The sequence below is a fragment of the Octodon degus genome, unplaced genomic scaffold (genome assembly GCF_000260255.1).
Source record: "Octodon degus isolate 3935 unplaced genomic scaffold, OctDeg1.0 scaffold00128, whole genome shotgun sequence".
NCBI classification, from domain to species: Eukaryota; Metazoa; Chordata; class Mammalia; order Rodentia; family Octodontidae; genus Octodon; species Octodon degus.
In genome coordinates, this window is record NW_004524704.1 from 4571011 (window position 1) to 4590783 (window position 19773).

Below are 19773 nucleotides of genomic sequence, written 5' to 3' on the forward strand. Positions count from 1 at the left end.
GCCTGTGAGCGTGCGGGTGGCGTGACCCAAGAACAGAGATCCTTTGGCCCAGCGGGTAGGCAGAAACTTGTGTTGGTGTTGACAGCAAGGCTGAGAGGATATGGACGAGTAATCCTTTCTGGGAGGAAAGCAGATACAGCGGCCTGGAAGGCACACGTTCGTGGAGGCTGAGCAGAGCAGCGGGCTTAGATGAGAGAGGACCACCGTTCCTGGCTATGTGACGCCAAGTCTCGGGAATGCGACGATCTGATCCAGTGGCCGCCCTTCTGCCCAACAGCTCTCAGACCTCTGGCAGCTGTGGTCTGCACTGAAAAGTGACATCCAGACCTTTGCTGACGCCGTCCTTCCTTCTTGTCTTTCATGCACTGCTGATCCTGTTTTCCACATACGCATGAGAAGTGGAGGTGCCTAAAGCACACCCCGTTGCCTGCTGGTGTGCTGGTGTCCCACACCACAGGCGTATGTCTGCAGCTACTACCGTGCAGCAGTCTGCGCTTGTCTAACTTCTATTTATCCCAGGAAGGCTATAAATGAGTCTTCTACTCACTGAACCTCGTAAAGTTGAGGAAACAGAGCGTGCAAATCAAATAAACAATCTGATGCAGCAGTGAGAAGCAGTTTGAAGGGTATCTTTAAGAAATGATGTCTAATACCTTCAAGTTATGATTGCCACCTGCCCTCTTCAGGTTCCCATAGTGCACTCTGCATTTTATTTAAATCTTTTGTTATCTTCTCTTCAGAGTATTAGCCTTGAGAGTAAAGCTCATGTCTTATTTATCCTTGTGTGATCATGTACTTAAACTTGGAAAACATAAACGTTTCATGAATGTAGATTTAATGTAGAGTAATGTGGACAAGTCACTGAGGGTCAGATAGTGCGATCAGTAACTCTGAGCTTAGAGAATGAAGAGGTCAAATACAAGGTCAATAAGAGTAAGATAAAAGTGAAAGGTTATTCACAAAACTACATTATAGGAGCTCCAGGCCCCCAGGAGTGCCCCTGAGCAGTTTTTTGGGAATGCTCGCATTATCCCTTTATGTAGATCATTGGCCAAGCCAGGGCTTTAGTTCATCTTTCATAGTCTCACAGCCACTTCTGTTGACTCCTTTGTCCTCTCACCTCAGTTACTGATCCTACCATAGCTATGCCTCCTCTCCCATTCTTTAGACATTATCGTGAGGTTCAAGATAGGATGGCAGAAGAGGGGACCTGAAGAGCCTGAGTGATTAAAAATAAATGTTGTCTGCTAAACAGCACTGCTTCCAGGAAGCTCACTGACAAAGGGCATCAGTAGAGGGCTGCTGCTGTCTGCAGTCTCAGGCAGCTCTTGGCATCCCGTGCTGACTGAGTTGCTTCTGTCAGAACTTTGTCCGAGCCTCACAAGGGAAAATCTAAAAGCAACTTTTGATACATGAAGGACAACTGCTTGGAAATATACACTACACTTGCTGCTTTCTTTAGTCAGGAACCGCACAAGATCTGAGGACTTCCCACATACATATCAGAAGTGGAGTTGCCTAAAAGCGCCCCCATTGCCTTCAGGTGTGCTGGAGTTCAACACCACAGACATGTTTCTGTGGCTACTACCATGCAGCAATCTGTGCTTGTCTAATTTATATTCATATATTTTCACCACTCTTGGTTTTTGGAACACCAAAGGGTAAGCCATTATAAGTCCGTGACTAGAACATTCCACAGAATGGGCATTCCAAGAAGAGAGAGTGTTGTGTTTTAAGGAAAAATGTTTCCTTATTGAACTTAAAAAATTGTAGTAAACATAGAATACTCCTTTTGTTCTAGTTTCTCGTAATCAAATCTTCTAATATGCAGACTGAGGGCACATTTCTCAAGACTTGGTAGCTATATGATCGGATACATATAAAGACAAGTGGAAATATCTGGGATCCTTGTGTATTATTGACATTAATTGAGTGGGTACTATATGCCAGGAATTGTGTCAAGCATTTTGCATGCATTCTCTTCTGTAATCCTCCCAAATTCTATGAAAAACACAATGATGCACTCTGGGTGTGGCTTAGGGTGCGGCTGGTTGGATGCCCAAATCTGACATTCATGACTCCTCTTCTCCAATGTTCCCAGCCAAAGAGCTGGTACTCACCAAAGAATCAGCAGCCAAACAGGAAAGAAAGTGCTGAATATTATTATCTGGGAAAACCCACAAATGGGAACTCTTAGGAAATGGCAACAGTGAATACAGCCGAGGCCTGAGGCTTAGATCTAGCTTTTACTGGCTTCAGCTTGAACAGAGGCTACAGCAAAGCAAGGTGTGGGCAACTTCCTGGAAAGGATGCCAGGAGTAGCAAAAAAAAAAAAAAAAAAAAAAAAAAAAAAGTCTTGATATTTGATTTTGAGATACTGTCATTGTGACTAATGAGCTTGGGTTCTGAATACACAGATTCACATCCTTGCCCCCCACAAAAGGATCTAGCGAGGGCAGGTAGAGGAGTAGTGTGATAACACAAGAAGTACAATTATGCCACCAACATACACACAAACAGATACACACATGTGTTCTCCACTATATTAAACAAAGGAAAACAGGGTACTTAGTGAGCTTCAATACCTTACAATTGTGTGAGTAGACAGTGGTGTTGAAAAACGGGATCTGAGCCTTCCCCATTACTAACATTTAGTATAATGGGCCAGCGAGACAGCTCAATGGCCTCAGCACCTGCTCAGGCAAGTGCAGGGACCAGGGGTTGATCCCCGGCACCATCTTCCATGCTGGCCCCACCTCCAGGCATGCTAAACTAGCCACGGAAATCAGGCATAGTGGTGCATGCCTGTAATCCAGCACTGGGGAGGCTGAAAACAGGAGGAGCGCTGCGAGTTCCAGCTGCGTAAGAAGACCCTGGGCCAAATATGTTAAAAAAAATTAAAAAAACATTAGATATAATCACACCATCAGCCAGTCTCTGACTTGTGCCTACGCCCATGATTTTGACACTTCCTAAGACGTGTCTAAGCCTAGTGGCAGATTTTTATTTTAACCAAGAAGTCATATTAAAAATAAAAAAAAATGTTCTCCTAATCTTAGAGAGAGATAACACGCCATCATTGCCGGTACATTAGGAATCATTAGCTCTCAGCTCTGTTGTCATCAAGACTTTGGCGTCCTTTCTCTCAATTTCGGATTCAGGAAATGATACAACCAGAGATCAAACAGGGAAATTAAGAGCACGCAGTTCTCATGGTTTGAATGCTAGTTTCTGTTCTCCAGTACAGAAACAAAAGCATCTTTGAAAGAAACCCTGTTGATCTAGATTGCTAGAATATCAAAGCAGCATAAAATAGAAGAGGAAACGGTTACTTAATATTTTTAAACTTTTCTTGGTAAGTACTTACTGTATACAAACTGTCATGTATTTTTATAGCAAGCCAGTAAAACACAATACTGATGAGAATTCTAATAGGCAATTAGATAACAGACATATGAAAGTCTGTTTGAAATAACTGATTTTAGGTTTTTTTTAAAACCGGGGATTGAACTCAGGTCCCTGCACTTGCCAGGCAGGCACTTATTCCACTGAGTCATCTCCCTGGCCCCGAAATAACTGATTTTAATGCTTAATATGGTCTGATAACATGAAGAACTGTAATTGAAGTCAATATGATATAAGGACTTTTAAAAGATAAGAGCAAGTTGCTAATTCAGGTGAGGGAGTAAATATGATATTTTGATTATATTTTGATATATGGTAAGTGGAGGGCGATGCTACTCTCTCAGGAATAATGCAGAACCCACGCCCCTGCTAGTGGCAGGTTGTATGTAGTGCTTGACTCGAATGCTCTTCCCAGACAGACACTCAGCAGACAGAAAGGGACACAGCAAGGTTCATGGTAAAGATTTCAAGCTTCGTTTCACAATCAGTGAAACAATTTTGTAGTGCTCCAGTTTGAGGAGACTTGTGACTGGAAATGGACCCTAAGAACTGATTAGCACTGTGCAGAACAGCAAGGCCAGCAGACAAGAGAAGGGACAAGAGCGCAGCTGGAATCTTCTCTGATGATTCTAGAGGCCACATGGGTGTGTGCAACCCTTGTGGCACAGGCCTTGAAAAAGAACAGCACGCGCTGCTTGTCTGCTTCTTATAAAATCCATTTTATTTTATTGCAGAAACTCAGAGAAATAAGGAAGAAATCCTGTCAATCTACAATTCTCCAGTTAGTAATAAGGCACTTCATATTTTAACTATATACCTTCTGCTGCAGAATTATAAGTATGTGTGTACTTTGTATTTATGCAGGGCTAAGATTGTATTGCACTGTTAATATGGTTTTCAGGCTTATTAGCATACTCTAACCATTAACTACTTACATTAACTATAGTTTTAATGAACTGAAAGAAAACTGGAAAATAGAAATTGTTTCTTAGGATACTAACTGTAAATCAAGATTTTTTTTGAAAAAAAATTAATCTTTTATTTATTTATTTACTTGGTACAGGGTCTTGCTATGCATCTAGGACCGTCCTAGCTGATCCTCGTGTCTCAGACACTCCAGCAGTGGGATTACAGGCTTGTGTCTCTATGCTTGGTTTCGGTGGCCAGCTCAGAGCACTTGGGGTTCTGGGGCTGGCATGACATGTGGTACCTGGGATAGAACCCAGGTCCCTGAGCTTGCCAGGCAGATGCTTAGACTGCTGAGCCTTTGAATCATGTTTTTAAAAACTTCAAAAATATGAAGACAGAAGGAAAAATCAATTGAACTATAATAACTCCACTGGGAGATAAACCCCGATGAATACTATTTAAGTATATTTTAAGCACAATAGTACATTTAAAAATGGGCATGATGGGTTATAAAATAGTGTCAAGATTTTTATTTACTCAGCAACTTGTTTTGAACTTTTTATGCTTCTGATAAAAATCATTTAGAAACACTTTGCATGTTGCATAATATTACATCATAAAGATGTGTCATCATTTATTCATGCCTGATTACAATTTATTCGTGCTTCAAAGACAAATATGTACTTGGAGCATTAACTATTCCTTATTTTTTCAATGAAAATCAAGAAAATTGTCAAACACAAAAAACAAGTTAGACATCAATAAAGTGAACTTGAGAAAAGTAATAGGACAGGGTCACTAAGTAACAGGACTGACACCATGAAAGAACTGTTTGGATGATCAAAACCCAAATGGCTTGATAGATACTTACACTTGATAGTATTATGTTTCTAAACTAGCGATAAACTTTGATCTTTACAAAAAAGAAAGAAAGAAAGAAAGAAAGAAAGAAAGAAAGAAAGAAAGACAGACAGACAGACAGACAGAAAGCCAAATAACTCAGTGGATTACAGCACCTGCAAGCAGGTGCAAGGGCCAGGGGTTGCATCCCTGGGCCTGCTGGGCCTGCCACCGGAGCGTGCTGAGACAGTGCTTGAGATTGGGAGTGGTGGCATGTGCCTATAATCCCAGCCCTTGGGAAGCTGTAAACAGGAGAATCACAAGTCCAATCTAGTGGTAAGACCCTGAACACCCTGTAGACCTTCCCTAAGATTTAAAAAAAGAAAAAGAAAAAAAAATGAAAACAACTTTGATCTTTGGTCTTGAATTGAGTAGACTCATCATTTAGCGGTCTTCCAGAGGACAATCCATAATAAGGTTTAAATTTATGCTCCTTTTACCTCACTACATTTATAGATATTTTTAAGGGGAACTATTTTTTAAAATTTTTATTGTTTTCTTTTTTCTTAGTAGATATTTGTGGTACAAAATTATTATAATTATTTTAGAAAATTGATATGTGGACATAAGACATCTTAATTCTTTTTCTCCTTCCCCTACTTTCCCATTTCTCCCTGTCCTAACTCTGGGTCATCCTACCAGTCACAAAAGCTGTATTCCTGTGTTTTTGTCTGTTCCTTTTCTCCATTGCCTTCTCCATCAGTCTTTTTTTCCCCTTTCTGCTTGAGATGAATCTCGTACTTCTCGTTATCAACCTTGTGTTTTGCTCTTTATTCATCTTTTCAGTGTTTCACATGAGAGACACCACGTGCTATTTAAACTGGTGTGAAATTTTATTTTAAGATCCACAAGTATGCAATTCATTTCACGGAGATTTAATAAGTACAATGAAATTTTGAAGCATTAGAGTCATTATTAAAAATATAGTAGCATAAATAAAAATACAATTTGGGTAAGTCCAATGTCCTCTATATGAAAAACATAAAATTCTCTCGAATCTCAAAAATAAGTTTCAGCATTGTGTGCTTTTTCACAGGTTTTGAATGTGGGAATGGCAACAAGCCTCTTGCTTTGGTTTCTAATTAATATTTTATTTCACAAAGGTGGCTGAATGAGTACCATAGTCAAGACAGCAAAACCTGAGCCCGCTGTCACACTTCCATTCCCCCACTGAGTGCTGCACAGGCTGGAGTCCACCTGTCCACTTTGGTTCCTTCATCTCTACCAGGAAGCACTTAGGATGTGCTCCAGAACACTCAGAGAAACGCAGGAACATTGAAGGCCAGGGAAATGGCTCAGTAGAATAAGCACTTGCCTGGCAAGCACAAGGGCTTGAGTTCAATCCCTGGTTCCACCAAAAAAAAAAAAAAAAAAAAAAAAAGGAAAAGTAAGAACATTGAACTAGTTTAGTGACTTCTTTTTCAAGAAGATCTTGTTCAAAATTGAGTTTCTCTGCAAACTGAGAATTTATAAACTGACTTCTGGATGAGGCATCAAGAATTACTCGAGTAGAAGTGTACATTTGGAACCAGGAAGCTAAACCACTGCTTGGGAATTCTTACCTCCTAATGATTGCAGTTTTTAAGTATTTCTCCTTAATTTAAGTCTTCTTTGTTTAACATTAGCATTATTCTTGGAGGTCAGACATTTTCAGGAAAATCAGGCATGCCTGAATATTTCTCATGATTATTTGTATGAAGCTCATATATTCTTCAGTCATTCTTCCAATAAATTTAACAGCTTGTTTGATCACCACTTCCTTTGATGCTTCACAAGATACAAAAGTGAATAAGATATTGTTTTCACCCTTGGAGCTATTTAAATAGATAAGAAAACAACTGAGTGCAAAGTTTGAAAAAAAAATAGAGATATGGCTATTCTGAGAAAAGATTCATGCAAATTAGTTGGGGATAGTTTTTAGGATGTGATGGTGGAGCTGTGCTCTGAAGAATGGAGGATACTGAGACTTTCCTGAGATGGGGAAGGCCACCCCACTTGATGTGAAGTCACCTTCAAGAGTACTGTTCCATTGTTCTAGGTAGTAAATGCATTATATATGCAAGTAACAACTTGTACCATGATACATCTTGTACCGTGATACACCTGGCCTTAAAGTAAGACATAAATGGCAGGAAGCTTCGAGATGTATTTTCTTCACCACTAGGTAGAAATGGGAGGCCCTAGTGAAGACTGACTTTGTCAAGGAGAATGAAGAGGCTGGGCATTGTGTGTCTAACAGTTGCTATCAAAAGGAAGTTTCTTTTTTCATTAATGCTGCTTCTGAGACATGGAACAGCTTGCTGACACTAATTTGTTCCTATTTACCATCTCTAAAACAGCTAACGGGTTCTGCGGAAATGCTGTGTGCCTGGATGCCAGGTTGTGGAGACACTTTCTTCCCGTGATGGATGAATAGGCATTGGGATAATGCTTCCCACAAAAGCTTTAGACGGAGCCAGGGGTTTGTGTCTTTGTAATTGTCAGCCTTGTTGTAATAAACTAAAAATGTGACACTTGATCTGGAATTGGTCCAACACTCTTCTGAGCTGTGAGTTCATGCAGAAAAACATCACAGCCTATCCACACAGAAAGACTGGAAGTTTATTTTCCTCCAAGATTGGAAGCAGACTAATGTTTGAGCAATTTAGACAAAGTAGCTATTTTTAAGTGTGGTTTCATTTGAACATGTTTTGAATCATTTACAGGAAAATGACTGCAGTTTATTTTAGGAGTAATCGGCTTTATCATGAATAGTTTAATACTTCTTAGTGCAAATTAGCTATTTTTCAAGTGTCCACTAGGGTTTTTTTTGAGAGTTTTCTTTTGGTGTCAATCCCCAGGACTGTGTGGTGCTCAGTGTTTGATTTTGCTATATATTTATAAGATCCAAATTTAAATGATTATAATACAGATTAAACTATTTTATTTATATATTTACTCATTGCGATGTAGCCTCAGAGAGTGCCTACTGTGTTTCAGACACTAAATGCCAGATGTGAAGTCTACATGGATCCTGCCTTTAGGAATTTCTGTTCATATAGGAGTCTAAAACGTGCACAAATATCCCTAGTATACACATAAGATAATATTAATTCCATTAAGACAATGTAAAAAATAGCAGAGGCTGTAACGCTTTAGATAGATTGAAGAAAAGAATGGGATCAAACAAGTAAAAGTGAAAAGGCATTTCAGAATGGAGAAATATCATGCATGAAAAAGTGAAGTCTTAGTTGCTTTGAGGAAGCTGCCAGACTCCCACACCTGCTCGACTCTGGTAGGCGAGGATCATCAGGCATGTTGCCCAACTTCTCCTGAAAACTGGTAACGCCGATCATAAAGTAATCAGATGAGATAATGTATAGAAAAGATAAGATGTATATAAAAGCTCCCAGCATGGCGAGAATACTTAACTCGTCTAGTTTGATGCTGTACCCGAGGAACACGTTTCCTTGGGGTGGAGATGGGGTGTGGAGACGGGAGTGGGGAGGGAACTGAGATGAGAAAGACAGGTCGAGACCAAGTCATGCAAAAGTGAAGGAAAGCAGCTTAGATTTTATTCTGAAGATAATCAAGAGCCATCAACAGTTTTTAAAATTATTTTTAATACTTTATTTTTTATTAATTTTATTGATAAACAAATAGCGATGAGACAGTTTCAAAACCTATCAGTAGGACAGTTTCAATAATTAATACAATGCATATTGTTGTCTTCGTAGTGGTTATTCATAGTACTAGATGCAGACATGATAGCCTGTCCAAACACTATTACAACAAATCTTTTATTTATTTATTTACTTATTTACTTGTACAGGGTCTTGCTCAGCTTTAATTCATAGTGATCTTCCTGTCTCAACCTCCCCAGCGCTGAAATTACAGGCATGCCCTTCCATTGCCTGCTAGGCATGCCCAGGTTCCAGGGCTGGCACAATGTGTGGTAACTGGGATGGAACTTGGGTCCTTGCACTTGCCGGGCAGGCACTTAGGTAACTGAGTTACCTCTCCATCCCCAAGAACCATCAACTTTTTACCTATGGGTGGGTTATGGTCAGATTTATGGTTTTTTGTAGAACAGCTGGGCACAGGAGAATGGGCTGAGGGAACGCAGAGTCAAACAGGGCTCGGGAGGCTTTTACAGTGATGCAGGGGAAAGCAGCTGCAGATTCAAAGTCTGCATCAGCTGGGTACTTGTAGGGGAAACAGATTGACAAGAAAAGTAATGCTCATGCAGAGACCAAGTTGTCGGTGTTTGGGGAGCGCAAGAATATGAGAGTGAAAAATCCCCAATTATCTTTTGGTGAAATGCTGTCGTCTAAATGACACTCAGCTTTGCCTTGTCCCCTGCAGTAGCACAAGTGTGTTTGCCCACTTACCTAGTTGTGTGGCCCTGGAGAAAGCTAAATGTAGGTTGAGAGGAGCAAGGCTATTTTCTGCTGCTAAGTCATTCACAGGTGAGTGGGATGTAGAAAGTATTTACCTTGGCCATCCCCTAAACATTTTGGTGTTTATTGACAGATTTTTGAGTTCTTGGGAGAGAGATCTGAATCAAGGTAGATTCAATTCACAATGTCCAAGTCAGGAAACTGAATGCAGAGAGAGGCAACTGTTGAAGGTACACAACATGAGGGCCTGTAGTGGGGCTGAGGTCTGCCTGGTGTTGGTCTATTATACTCCTCTTGTGCCCATTGACAAAATAAATTAATGGAGAAACTGAGCAAAAGAAAAAAAAGACCTCACTAATAGCTAAGACGTGAGCTAAATTAAATTTGGCCATTTCCACCTGCACAGGGTAAAATACATTGCTTAAACACAAGTGTTAAAAAGGTCCAACACCTGGGGCTAAAAGATCCTAAAGTTTCTCTATATAGCCATTGTTTTTATTAATTGATTTATGAAAGACTATGAATATAGAATCTGTAGGAGCACATCTCAGGAAGAAAGTCAGGCAAGTTGATTTTCAGTTTTTAAATTTTGATTACACATCTATAAAGGTTTGTTTACGAAATGTTGATCCAGAGCCCAGCAATCATTCTTCATGAATGGAAAATGTTAGTTCCCATATTTTTAGGTCCAATTAATTGCTAGTACACAACCATAACTTTATAACTCTCTGCCATTTACAGTGACTCATCATTTACCCTGTTTTTGCTTTAGAATAAAATATTATGCAGAACATAATTCTAAGTATATTGATATTTACCTTTTAAAGGTCACTAGAGTTATTTTTGGATGCTAACTGTTGCACATAATTTCCTGATATTATTAACAGTGTATTTAGAAGTGGCTCCAATAATCTGAAGGGATCCAGATGTGGAATTGTTAGGCATAGCCTGCTACATGTGATTCCTTGTGAGGTGAAATATAGGAGGTGTGATCAAAATATGTGGTAAGTAAGAGAAACACTGCCCTTAATCCCCCTCAAAATACACTCCACTTCTCACTTACCCATTCTTCTTACTACTTTTGGAAGCAGTTCTAGTAAAAGAAAATATACGTATGCACAAAGCATGGTCAAAAACATAATTGTTTTTCAAAAATAATTTTATTGAGAAACAAATAGCAATGAGACAGTTTCAAAACCGATGAGGAGGACAGTTTCAATAATAGTACATTGCATACGTTATCTTTGTAGTGGGTATTATAGTACAAGATGCAGACATGAGATCCTGTTCAAACACTATTAGTACAAATCTTTCTTCTCATTGAATTAAGAGAAAGTAGTTGTATATCTATCCTAACTATTTTGTATATACAGATACAAAATGGTTCTTCATTTATATCCTTTTTTTGTTTACTTTTGTCAGAGATGGGTATTCTATTCTATTTAAATATTGTAGCTGCGTGAATTCAGCAAAATAATCCAATATAGTCCAGTAGTCCATAATAGTAGTAGGTTATGTGTAGGACTGGCAATGTCAGAAGTCGTTGACTTGAACCTGTCACAGCTCAGCATATTAATATGGCTTTACCCTTTACACTTCAAAAAGCATAATAATTCTGCCACCCAAGTGCATTGCAGTGGGCAGAAAAGTAACCTGTAGAGGTACTATGCTGTGTCCTCATCCACCTTTATTCACTGGGTCTAGCCCCATGAGACTAGTGGCTCTTCCTTAAAATGCTCATGAAAGGGAAATATTTTAAATTGATTGAAGACACCACAGAAGCTGTGAAAATGCAACTGAAAACAAACATGAAAGAGGACTTCCGAAAAACAGAGAGCATGACGGGGCATGTGGATTCAAAGTGAGGAAGAGTATTTTGAGTGTGAGGGGGTAAATTGCTGGGTGTCTTTTACTGCAATAAATTTAAAAATTGAGACATTTACCTCTTGTTTTGATCACACTCCCTGGTATAGACAGTATGGTCATGACAATTACCAGTAAAATAGGGAGAATGAATGTCAAACTATGGGGGCCTGAACTGAAGATGGAGCTGCACGTCTTATCGTTAGGATGCTAAGAGTATTTATTGTAGAAGGAAATCTTCAGAATGGATCAACTCTTAGAGAGAGAGAGAACAGTGATCCCCTGAGTCTGGGTGGAGGGGTAAATAAGGTAGTATTGGTCAAAGAGTAAAAACTTTCAGTTATAGTATAAACAAGTTTTGCAGATCTGCTAGCGCAAAGAATGGGTGATAATGGTATATTAAATTGATCATATTAAGCATTGCATAATGTATATACATACCAATGCAACCCATTGTCCGCCTTGCCTGTATTCAATCTGTATATGTCTATTATGTGTTCTTTTACTTGAAAATTATTGAACCAGATGCAAATGGTAATAAACTGTTATCTGGGCCAGAGATGGAAAAATGACTGGGGCAAAAAAAGGTCTTGCTTCTTATTCTAGCTCTGTTTCTACCTTGTGTTGAGCATGCTAATCTGTTGTTTATTTATGGCCTCAGATGCTTCATTTGTAACCAGGGGTCACTACAAACGTCCCCTTTAGGCCTGACTTCCAACAGTGTGATACTTCCTTCCATGAACAGTGAGTTACTGTGAGCAGCATCCAGGATGGGCTGAAAAATGAACAGCCCAAAGCAGTACAGAAAGCCAAACATTCAAGTTCACTCTTACCTAGTTGTTTTAATTTTTATTTTAAAACTCAGCCTTTATGAATTTTGTGAAGTGCTAGAGATGGCGCAAAGCACGTTAAGTGTATTTGCTCATTAAATCTTTCAACTCTGTGTGAAAGTTCTACATCACATCACGTCCCTCACATCACAGGATATTTTTGTCTTGCGTCTAATAGGAAATCTAAGCCCCCTTGCTAGTGTTACTGTAAGCAGGATGTGATTCCAAGACAGCCATCCGAAACACTACCAGAGCATCTCTTGACCAGAGAGCTCATTGGCCAACAGGTACCTGCCAGGACCAATGGTGCGTGCTCCTTCCCAGAGTTACCAGTATCACCAGGCTGGAAGTGAGTCTTAGGAAGTTTACATCATCCCTATATTTTTGAAGTTACTAAATGTGAAAAATATCATGACCTCAGTGTTCCCTTGCTGAGCCAGATTCATAGCATTACCACCACCTGCTCTTCCAAAGGTTTCCATGTAGTGTAGGTTTAAAAATAAGGCCCCTGAACTCTGTCTTGCTTTCTTTGGAGAAAAGGTGTAAGTCTGCTTGGAGTGTTTAAGAAATTCCAGGGTGATGCTGTGGAAAGAACACGTCCTGGCTCTCCGTGTGACCTTCAGCAAACCAACTGGACAAGCCCTTCATTTACTTTTCATTTCTAAAGCAGAGAGGTGAATAAAATAATTTGGCTGGAGGAGAGGGTCCTTGGGGTGGATTATGTGCTAGGTATTTGACCCTTACCGTGCACATAAAGTCCTGAAATACTAAAATGTACAGTACTTGGAAAATACACATTGGCTAAAGAACTTTTGAAAGTAGTTACTTTAAAATCTTTAACTTTTCTTTCTTCTTTTCCGCCCTCCTTTCTTTTCACTCTATTTCTCCTTTCCATCTACATATCACTAGGTATGTTAAGGGTACACTGTAAATAAAATAGATTTGTTGGCTTCAGGGACTGAGGCAGGCAGTTCTGGGAATGGAAGAGAGGGGCTCCCTGGAGAAGAGAACAGATGACACAGTCTCCAGGTGGACTGAGGTGAATTTATGGGTACACACTCGGGGGGTGGAAAAATGCAACGCCAAGCATCCCAATACATGATTTAAAGAAGCAGTGTGGGCCATGCAAAGGCCCAACGGGAAAGACGCGAGCTCAAGCTGTGCGCCTGAGTCAGGGCTTTCACCATCTGTAGACAGGGGTCAGGCCGAGGTCTGAATGATGAACCGGATCCCGCTTTGAACAAGTGGAACCTCACACTGTGCCCACGAGGTAAAGCGGGGTTTCCCACCTCTTCCAGGAAGCTGGAAATAGGGAGATCCGTGGGTAGAAGTCAGTTCTCTAGGTCAGAGATACAGCTCAGTGTGCGTGCACGCGTGTGCGAGGGCACACACGCACACACACACACACAGAGTTAGTTCTCTTGAGTCCCAGGCCATATGGGTTTCCAACCCACAGAACTCTGAACTTTAGTCAGTCCTTACCGGAGAACCACAGTCCTAACGGTAACTTGTAACATTCTCCATTGTTATTTCAACAGGTTTACCAAGTCGAATGAGCAGTGAGAAGCTTAACTTTGCAATTTAAGGAAACAAGCAGAGACATATGCATAACTACGGGCACACAGCTATTCGCTGGAAGATCATTTTTGGCAGCAATGTTAATGTTAAATACATGATGCAAGCTGAATGATCAGCAATGGGAAAAAGTAAATCACGTTATGATGCTTCCAAACATTCTGATAATTCCCATCCATTAAAAAACGTACTTTAGAGCAACAGATACCTGTAGAGAAAAATGCACAAGCTATGAAAGTATGAAACATAAAATAAAGTAATGCATTATAGTACTCTCATGGGCCTACAGATTGCATTGGGGAAATGTGTATGTGTTAAACTCTAGAAGCAAATATGTCAACGTTTTAAACATGCTTATCACTAACAGCTTAAGGAAAGCCTTTCCCTTTTATGTTTTCTTTCTTATTCAATATTTGTTCAACTAAATCATTTTTCTACTTCATTACTCATAAATATCCATTCAAGCATTCCTATGCCAAAGTTTTTTTGCAATATTAGCACTTATTTATGGTCTAAACTGGGACAACCCATTCCTTCTGGGCCCTGGCGTTTTCCTTCCTAAGCTGAAATAGTAATCCATGGATACAAAGTGATTTATAAATTTAAAGAACTGTGATAATATGAAGAATGATTATTAAATATGTTTGTCAACTTCAAAGTTTCTTATTTCTACTTCTATAGCTCACCAATTATTAAATAGCATTGCAGAGGAATTTGGAGCTTTATTTTTTACCAAATAAATCCCAAATTGTATTTTTACATACTTAGTCTTCATCTATGTGACAGGGAACAGAACTATTTAAAGGATTAACAAGAGCTTTCATCTCATGATCCTGTAAATAATCTTTTTTTACTTCAGCATAGCTTAGCCAAAGTTATTTGGAATGTTCTATTTTTTTAACTCAAAAATTCTATGTAAATTCCTTTTCAACATCAAATGATAAGAACTAGAATAATGGTGTCATTACTATTTTATAAGTAGAAATTACAATGCCTCCTAATAACACTATTTAATATACTTGTATTCATCATTAAAAGGAAAGAGAGAAAGAGATGATTTAGAAAGGAAAACTGTAGGTTATTGGGAAGAAATTTATAAATCATTACTAGACATCTGATGTCAGAATTTAAGTTTAAAAATATTAGACAAGAGAGCTATGAATCAGTGCTCCCAGCAGCCAGAGGAGGAGTGCATATTCCCTTTGAGAAAAGAACTTTTGTTGGAAATTTGTTACTGAGAAGGTGAGGAAGAGATCTTTCTAAAAGAATCATAAGCTCTTTGAGTGAGAAATAATGTCATCTATATGTGAATCTGCAGGGTTTCCCTCTGGTAGACAGGATCTTCCCTTAAAGTGTTATTTTGAGATTTACCAACATATAGCCACAGACAGCAAGCTCTCAGTAGACAAGGACTCCTGAGAGCACCTCTCTCAGAGGAAATGTATTTGGAGGAAAAAAAAAAAGAAGAAGAACAGAGCATGTTTACCTTGAGGACTGCTTCTGTCTATTAACATGTTCTCCAAGATCCCAAAACCATCAAAAATGTACTTTAGGAAAACTTGAAAATAATTTCTGCAGAAAGTTTTCTTGGAGAGGGCCACAGAGGGAATTACGTAGCCTGTCACTGAAACGTTTGGACATTTGCTCACCCTTGCTCTCTCTCTCCTGTGTCCTCCTCTGATTTCTGGTCATGTGGCTGCCTGAGTGAGCAACAGTGTTCTTGGCTTCTTTCTTCTGGTGGGAACTTTTTCCCTGGAAATATCTCCAGGAAACTATTATGAGTATAATGGTGGACCTTCTGTAGGCAAAGAGCAGAAGAAAATATAGGCATGACATAAGGAGTGAAAAATATTTTTCCAAGAAGTGCTACGTAGGGCCCCTATGCAGTGTGCTGCTCACTAAATCCTCCTTTCTAGGAGATGGAGCCCTGAGACCTGATCCTACCACCACCTTATTCCAGAACATCTTGATTTATGTTTGCGTAAGTAATCTGCCCGTATATCAGAAAAAAAAAATGGCGTCAAAGGGACTAAATAAGGAATAAGAGTTTAGAAAACTTAATGAGAAAGTACTATAAAGCAGAAAAAAATTGAAGTCGTTATTTTTCTTTTGAGACAAGATCTTTCAGTTGGTCTTGAATTTATAATTGTCCTGCTTCAGCCCCTCAGAGGGCTGGGATTGTAGATATGTGCCACCAAACCTACCTGAAAGTTGATTTGCCTGTGTGTGGGGGGTACCTGAATGTCGTAATAGATGACAATTTGCAACCAAAGAACAATAAAGGAACAAGAGTAAGACACAAGACAGCAGAGGACCTGAGGCCCATAATTCTGATGGCTTTTCCAGAAGCTTCGATGCTTAGGAGATGTTGATCGGGCAAGACAGCAGAGAAGGGGATAGTTTTTCACTGATGTCTGAAGACAGTAAAGTTGAGAGAATAATTAAGTCCCTCTGAAGCAGTGGTCCCCAATTTTCATTCCCCAACACCATCAAGGGAGATTTATGAACCACAAATGCCCAGTTCTTATCCAGATCCTCTTATAATTGATTTGGGATGAACCCTGGGCTCGCGCATTTTTCTAAAACTCCCCAGTAACTCTTAACACAAAGTTAGCATTGCGAATCCTACTTAAAAAGGATTGAAGAATTAAACGAGGTGGAAACGATCATTTACAAAGCAAGAAACATCATATTAACAAGCAACTAACACATGATTTTCTTGCAGGAAATTTCACACATGCCAAATATACCCAGAGACACCAAAAATACTTGTTTTTATTTTTATACCAATAGTATTCCTGATGTTAAAGATTGTTCAAAAGAGAAAGTGATAACAGATGCCTTTGGGTTGCTGTATATAGGTAAATTTTTTTTTGTCCTATTCCTTTATAGTTTTTGATCCTTTCAAAAACAGATTTAGAATGTGTTATTTTATAATCAGGAGATAGAAAGTAAAAATGCATATTTAATCACTTTAGATTATATACAAATATATGTTTATATGATAAATGGAAAGCTATTCATACAGGAAAAGAACTTTTACATAGGCTAATGAGTCAAGCTTATAACTTCACCATTGACTTTAAATATCTTTTGACTGTTAAAAATGTATATATATGTACATATCTACATGGGTATATAGATGTATAGATATATACATGGTCTCCTGAAGTTGGGAGGTACTTTACAATTTAGTTTTTCATTTTCTACATTGCTGGAGGCAGATATTTCCCTTGTCCCCATGCTGCAAATGAGGAGCCAAAGGCATGGATGTATTAAGGAATGTGTCCAAGACACAGAGGCTATGATCCCTGAGAGGGGCATGGGTTCCTTCCTTCCACAGCGGCCTTAGAAGATATGTCCTACCCTCTGGTGTTTAGAAGCCTTCAGAACATGCACAGAGGACAGATCTCACTTCACTGGAAAGTTCTGCCTGCTTATTTTGATAGCAAGGCAGGCACCAAATGAGTGCATGCTTGTCGCCAGGTAGACAGCAACACTCCCCACATGACAGACTCATAAATAGGAAGCTCAAATCTATACGTGTCCATGAATCCTAAACCAATCACGTGTTGATTATTCCGTGTTGTGAGTGAAGGGTTATTTTCCACTTAAATAGTAACAATCCCAGGAGGCGGTGGCTATCAGGCTTCATTAACCCTCACTTTGCTTTAATAGCCATTACTAACAACAGAGATAAACTTTATAGATGCTAATTGACCCTTGAAGGGAGTCTTTGAAGCTTTCCCACTAGCTCAGAATGTCTTTGAAGTTTTGTATTAGCTCCAGTGCTCAAGCAAAGACCTGGGGAAAATGTGCATTAGAGAAGAGATGCAGGTACGAAACCTTCGTGCTACCTGAGTAACTGTGAGAGCAGGGACAAAAGCGCCACTCACCCAGGCACCTCCTTATCCCAGGGAGAGCTTCCCTCCTCAAATGTCATCATTATTTCCCCAATAAATGATGCTCCTTTCCATGGACAAGTGTAATCCTTCAGCTAAAACTTCTCTTGTAAGTATTCAAATATAAAAATACAATTCAATTTTTGTGTTGCTAATGTGGAAAAACTGTTGGGGCACGAAGTGGGAAGAACTGATATCTACTCAGTTCCTTCAGGCTGTGGGTGAGGACCCGCAGACCCTCGTTTCCATACAGGGCTTGGTACAGTCTCAAAGGGCAGTTTCAGAAATAGGGTGTAGGCATGGAAAATGGAATATAAAGGTTATCAAGATTTTTCTAGTTGCCTGAGGCTAGTAAGGTGCTATTCTCCAGAGTCAAAGGAACTTATTCTATTTTGGAGGAATGGACATTCTTGATAAAAGAAGAGCTGCATAGGTGGTGAGAAGGAGAAAAGCGGTGGTCTGTTTCACTGTGGTGAGCTTTCCCAAGATCCCACATGGGACTTGAGTTAACACCCAGGTTACCACAGTGGAAAAATCACTTGGAAAACGTCTCCTAGAGAAAACCGGTGTGAAATGGGTGGAGGAGGGAGTTTTGGAACGATGTAGAGGATGTAGATTTGACTTGGTCAAGACAAGAAGAAATGCGGCCTGGCTTTCTTCATAACTACTCCTGAACTCAGAAGCAGGGAACTGAGGACCCTTTCCAGCCACTTCCAGGTTCTCAGTTTTATATGCAAAATCCTTCCTCTTTTATCCCTAAGCATATTGGAAAGCTTTCAAAAGACAAGTCATCTTAACACATTCTGTGTCTTTTGAGAACTGCGGATGAAAGAGGCACATAAATTCTGTTATTATTACTTATGTGCAGTAATTTTAGTTGGATTTCCCTGACACACCTTACTCTTTGTAATATTTTTAGGGAGTGTGCTTATGTGAGTGTGTGTGTGCGTGTGTGTGTGTGTGTGTCTAAGTGGCTTTAACCCTAGGGCTTTCTTTGATTTATAGGCAGCTCTATAAGCTATGTTGGGGTGGGTTCACAGGCTGTTTGTTCTGGCACCCCAATAAAGCCTGGTTTCCCATGGCAACTCCAGCCTACCAAGCATAGCCTCAGGGGAAACGCAGGTTTGGTTGCCAGAATGAGGTAACAGAACCTTTGGGGTGCTATTTTGTTGGGTGGCGGATTATTTCTCAAGCAATCCCACTCATGGAAAACTAAAAAAGCTTCGGAGTCTGAATATCACACCATACAAAGGAGTAAATTCAAACACAAGGAGTGATTCCCTGAAGTTTTACTTAGCTGTCAAGTCGTTCAGCTTGCCATCTGTGAGGTGGCAAGATTTGGGGGCTTGATCTCCTTACGTTGAAAGACACACGTCTATCCCTTTCCAAGCATCCTTCCTAGGTCATCTTCTGGGGTTACAAGTATCCCTGCAAGGTCAGTTCTCCACTCTTACTGATGGCTCTTCTGCTTTCCTGCTGAATCTGCTTCTTAGCCTTCCATGAACATCACAACCACCTGGTGAGCTTTAAAAATTTCTCCATGCCCAGATTACAAGATCAGAAATTTAACTTACTGGGGCAATAAGGCAGGGCTTGGGCATCTATCTTTCGTTTCACAGGTTCCCAGAGTATTTTGCTGCGCAACCAATGTCAGACACCATTGATCTGGTTCAATCCCTTCCTCCCTGAGAAAGGAAGTATTTCCCTTAGTCCTCATAGTAGGAGATTCTCTTCAGACCACACACGCTGTCTCCTGTTTACTTAAAATGCTTCGATGTGGTTAATTGTGTACTATTATTATCCAAATTAGCTTTATGCTCCCCACATAGTAAATCAGATAATCTGTGTGCAGTTGATTCTCAAAGTACAGGATGCTGACTTCCATTGCACCAAACAAGAATCATCCAGTTGACCAAAGGACTGGAGCCATGGCTGGGGAGGAGGAAAAGCCTTCATGGAGTTAAAGCTTGCCGACGGCCTTCTGCTCTAAGGATGTCTCCTGAGATTCTA